The sequence below is a fragment of the Martes martes genome, assembly GCF_963455335.1.
Source record: "Martes martes genome assembly, chromosome: 16".
In the NCBI taxonomy this organism is placed as follows: Eukaryota; Metazoa; Chordata; class Mammalia; order Carnivora; family Mustelidae; genus Martes; species Martes martes.
The window spans coordinates 5,227,459-5,233,397 of NC_137904.1; positions in this window are offsets into that span (position 1 = coordinate 5,227,459).

Sequence of the window (5,939 nt, forward strand, 5' to 3'; positions counted from 1 at the left end):
AGGATGCAAGTGTCCTTTTTTCTCTGTTGTGCTCGTAAATCTGGTATTTAAGTTTTGCTAGACGGACAGGTAGAGAGCCCTCCTCGCTGGCTTCCCAGGACCATGGCTCACACTGGCTGTGTGTGCTGTGCCCGTGTCCAACAAGACACACACAGTTGGCCTGCCTGTTGTCTGCTCCCAGACTCGCTCCCCATGCACCGTCCGCGGCCAGCTCTGTACCATGGGACCGGTCAGAACGCTGGGTCTCCACACCTGTCTCGATGTCTCTGGCAGGTGTGGCCCTCAGTGGGGCTCGACGCTGGCCCAGCCCTGGGCACACGCGGCAGAGCCTGTGGTAGGAAAGCGGTAAAGACAGGGCAGGAGGGTGCTGGGATGCCAGAGACATGCACTTTCTGTGGGGCAACCATGCAGCCAGACACAGTCTGAGAGGGAATTCCATTTCTACAAGCAATAAGGGAGGACAGAGAATGGGGGTGAGGTGGGGAGAAGAGAGGCCTCTCCCCCATCGGAGACACTGCCCTGGGGCAGACCCGAGATGAGCAAAGGGACACCGGTGACAAAGCCCTTCAGTGAAGCTGTCATCAGAACCACAGAGTCAACAGTGGTTCTCTGCTAAATAGAGAAATGAAACCGGGCCCCACACCCCCAACTATGAAGGATGGCACATCCAGCACTCGATCAGAAGTCACTTCTCATGCTGAAAACCAGCAAAACTGTGATTTCAAAGCAGTGCCGAGAGGAAATGTTACAGCATGAAATGCACCAGACATGAGGACCATCTCCAACCAGTTAGCTAAGCCCGTCCTGCAAGAAGCTGGGGAAGAAGAGCAAAATAAACCCAGAGCGGGGAGCAGGAAGGAAATTATAAAAATCAGAGTAGGAATCAATGAAAGTGAACATAAAAAAAACAGTAGAAAACAATCGATGAAACAAAAATCTGGTTCTTTGCATGAAAGTCAGTAAAACTTACAAACCTCTGGCAAAACTGATGGAAATTAAAAAAGAAGGAGCCACAGTTCTCCAGTAACAGGAATTAAACAGGGATTATCTCTACGGAGCTTATAGCCATTAAACGGATTAGGAGAGAAGAGGACAAACAATTTCTAATACAACAAAGAAGAAATGAACCAATTTCTAGAAAACTTAACCAAAACTTATCCAAAATGAGGACACAGTCTAAACATCCCCATAACCGTGAAAGAAACTGAATTCATGATTAAAAGTACACTTGACAGAATGTCAAGTGGATGGTTGTGTGGGAGAATTCTACCAAACGTTAAAAAAATAATAATAATAACCTTTTTCAGAAAAAGACATCCAGATGGCCAACAGACACATGAAAAGATGCTAGCATCACTCGGCATCGGGGAGATAAAGGTCAAACCCACAATGAGGTATCCCCTCACCCCCGTCAGAATGGCGAGAGTCAGCAACGCAGGAGAGCAGGGGTTGGTGAGGGAGCAGAGAACGGGGACGCTCGTGCACCGCTGGTGGGAGCGCAGGCTGGTGCAGCCGCTCTGGAGAACAGCAAGGAGGTTCCTCAGAAAGTTAAAAATACAGCTGCCCTGCAACCCAGCAACCCCACTTCCGGGTATTTGCCCAAAGGAGTGGTATCTCGAGGGCACCTGCACCTCCATGTTTAGGGCAACGTGACTCCCAACAGCCAAGGTGTGGGATCACCAGCTGGTGCCCACCAACCCATGAACGGGTAAAGAAAATGCGGGCTGTCCACACAATGGCATCTTACTCAGCCTTAAAAAACATGGACATCCTGCCATTTGGGACAACAGGAGCGACCCTGCAGGACACTATGCCCAATGACATCAGCTGGGCATAATCTCGCTTACGTGTGGAATCTAAAAGTCAACTCCAGAAGCAGAGAGTGGAAGGGTGGCTGCCGGAGACTAGGGGTTATGCAGGACAGAGTTCTGTGAGTCAGACGTGCAGCGCGGTGCCTGTGGCCAACACCGATACAGTGCACCCTCGGAATGTGCTGGAAGAGAATTCTAGAATGTTCTGGCACACCAGAAACAACTTCGTCAGGTATAGACGTGTTAACGGCCTGACCTGGTAAGCATTTCACAGCGTGTACGTATATCAGAACGCCACGCTGTTCCCAGCCAGTAGACACATTTTTCATCGATTATACATCAGTAAAGCTGGGAACAAGATTAACTCCAATTTTCCACGATCTTTTTTGGAAAACAGAAAAGGAGGAAGCACTTGCCAGCTCATCTCATGAGGCCAGGATTTCCCTGAAAGAAAAGCCAGACTGTGCACCAAGAAGGAAAAACACAGAGGCTAACATCGCTCATGAATTAAGATGCAAAAACTCTCAACAAAACATTATCAAGGAGAATTCCATAGAATCTAACAGGTATTCCATGTCATGACCAAGTGGGATTTATTCCAGATGTGCAAGGTTGGTTGAATATTCAGAACCATCGATGTAATCCACTGCCTCAATAAACGAAAGAAAAACCCTAGCAATTAATGCAGAAAAAGCTCTTGACAAAATCCAACAGCCATTCATGATTTTTTTAAAAACCAGGAAGTTCGCAATAGAAAGAAATTACCTCATTGATAAAGCACAGCTACAAAAACAAGCAGCAGTTCACATTATATTTAATGGTTAAAAACGGAATGCTTCCTCCCCACGAGTAGGAACAAAGTTCGTCTGACATACTCCTGTACGTTCCAGCTACTGCGCTAGGCGGGAAATATGTACACGTATAAAAGGCCTGTGGGTTGGAAAGGAGGAAATAAACGGTCTCTATTTACAGACGACAAGATTATCTATGCGGAACATCTCAAGAAATCAACAAAAACACTCCGACAACTAGTACATGAGCACGGCGCATTCTAGGATATAGGACCGACTCACAAAAATCCACTTTGGTCCTGTATGCTAATGACGAATATGCCAGAACTGAAATTAAAAACACAAGGCCATGTACAACCACCTCGAAGAGGATGAAATCCTCAGGTGTGCCCAGGATCGGCAGGCTGTACATTCCAGAATGCCGATGGAAGACAGTGAAAAGGCCCAAACTAATGGAGAGACCAGCTGTGTTCATGGGTTGGAAGATCCAACCTGGTGAAATGAGCCCCAGACTGATGTACAGGTTTCATGGAATTTCTGTCAAAACACCAGCAAGTTTTTTATGGGCGTAGACAAGCTTATTCTAAAATTTATCTGGAGAGTCACAGACACCCTGCCCCCAGCATAATTAAAGCAATCTTGGTGGAGAGGAACCGAGAGGGTGAGATCACTTTTTGAAACCACTGCCACAGTGATAAAGACCATGACCGTGGTATCCACAGGGGGATAGACACAGATCGACAGAGCAGAACAGAGAACCGAGAAACAAGCCCACAGCAGTGTGGGTCACTGATGTTTGACAGCGGTGCACGGACAGTCTGGTGGAGGAAGAACGTTTACAGGTAGAAACTGAAGCTCGCCCATCACTTCATGCCTCATACAAAAATTAAGTCGAAATGCATCAGGGAATTCAATTAAAATGCGAAATCATAACATTTTTAGAACAAAAAGGAAGAAAAAAATCTGATACCTGAGACTATGCAAGCAGCTCTCAGAGGTGACACCAGAAAGCACAGAAAATGGGTGAGTTGGGGCATATCAAATGGGAAGGACCTTGTAAAAGGGATGGAAAAATGAGCTGGAGACCCAGAGGAGGTGTTTGCAAACCGTCTTTCCTACAGAGGACATGGCCACAATATACCAAGAAACTTCAAAACCCAACAGCCAATACCAAACGTGCTCAATCAGAAAATGAGCAAAACACGTAATCAGACATTTCATTTTTGAGAAAAAAGCACATGAAACATGCTTGGCATCAGCAGTCGTCAGGACAGTGCAAAGGAAAAACCATGGTGAGACACCACAGCACGTCCATCAGCTTGGCGGAAACGGACATGGTGATGGAGACAGGGAATGCGCTGCGGGGAGCAACTGTAGAAGACAGTTTGGCAGCGCCTTGTAAAGGGAAACGTGCGGCTCTTACTAACCAGCGTCCCAGAGAAACAAAGGCTGTGTCCACAGAAAACTGTGGACTTGTTCAGAGAAGCTTGATTCCTCAGAGCCAAAACCTGGGGTCAAGCCGATGTCCTTTGACGGGTGAATGGAAGGCATGCCCACAGCATTGCATATGGCTGAGCCATAAAGAGGAGCTGAGGACAGCCAGACACAGAGCCTGGAAGGCTCTCTGGGGCGCCATGCTGTGGGAGGGAGGCAGGGCAGAAGGGGACAGGCTGTACTGCCTGTGCTTGGAACAGTCCAGCAGGCAGGACTGTCTTTCCCGCGGACAGCAGGGGGAGCTGGTGAGTGACCCGCTGTCCATAACTGAAGACTTGTGCACACATTAGTAACACAGTAACATTAGGAACCCTGGGGAAACCGAATAAGAGGTGTGGGTGTATCAATGTCAGTGTCCTGACTGTGATGTTACGAAATGTTACCACTGGAAGAAAATGGGTAAAACCCACAGAACCTCTGTGTGTTATTTCTTAAAACTGCATATAACCCTGTAATTATCTCAACAAAAATTTCAATTAAAAAGAAAGCTAAACACATACCTGCTGTAAGATCTGACTGTCCTGCCCCCTCGGTGTGTATGCACCCAAGGAAAACGTGCAACCATCTTTACGATGACTTGCAAGTCGATATTCGCTGCAGGATCATTTGTTTTCGCCCTGAGCCGGAAACGCCTCAAGTGTTCCTCCACAGAGGATGGGGAAACCAGCTGTGGGCATCGTGGCGTGGAGTACGATTTGGCCATACAACAGGAGGGAAATCCTATCACGGGGAAACATGGAGAGTGTTCAGGATAGAAGAAGCCAGAGGCAACAAGAAGTAGGATTCTGCTTACAAAACTTAGGAACCGCTAAGTGGTCTACAGCCAAAGAAAGCAGGTCAGTGGGTGGCTCGGGGTGAGGAGGGGGCAGCAGGAAGCTGCTGGGTGTGTTCACTGTCCCAAGTGTGCTGAGGGCTTTGTGGGCGTGTGCGCCTCAGGCTGACCTAACTGTGCAGGCAGAGGCCAGACCCAGACATCCACTCTGGCCCAAGTCTGGAGTTCAGACAGTCGCTGTCCTGGGTCCTGACCAGGAAGCCGGTCTCAAGCCCGGGACCTTCAATTCCGCTCCCCTGGACCCCAGGTTCCCTGGCACTTCTAGGGCAACGCTGCCAGGACGCTGGGACATGTGCTCAGAGCACAAGGGGGCAGGAGCCACTCACTGCTTCCAGCACAGGACACAGGTGCAGGGAGTGGCAGTCACTGAACGTGGCTCTGATCCTCCCCCAGGAATGGCTGGCCCACCTCCCACCACCTGTGCCAGATGCAGGGGCTCCCAGCCAGTGGGCTGCTGAGGACCAGGGCTGGGACACAGGAGGGTTCCAGAACAAGAGAACTGGGATGGGGAGGACCTGACCGGGAGGTGATGTGGGTGATGCTTGGGGGCAGGAGCTACTGGGAGGGACCAACTGCAGAGCTTGGGGTGACTTCCCAGATGGGGTGAGGACAGGCGGAGAAGCCAGCTGGTCAGCAAGAGCGTGGCATCCACAGTAGAGGGGCCAGGGCTGGGGGGAATGGACACGGCCAGCGCTGGGGGCCACACGAGTCTGACGGCTGGAGGCGTGCGGCTCTGGACTCTCGGGCCCCCCTCCATCCCGTCCCATTAATTTGGCCTGGGACTGTGTCTCCTTGGCTGTAGATCTCTCCATGCCTCTGAGGGTGCGTGTGAGGACCGGACAGGTCGGGAAACCAGTACGACCCCTAACCCCGATGTTCCCCACACTTGTCGGGCAGCAAATGTGGTGCTATGGAATCCCCACATTGGAGGGCGATGGGCGGGTTCTGAGGTCCACGGCTGAGTCGGGCCTTGAACCTGCCATCCACCTGGTATGAATTTCACTCCTCCAC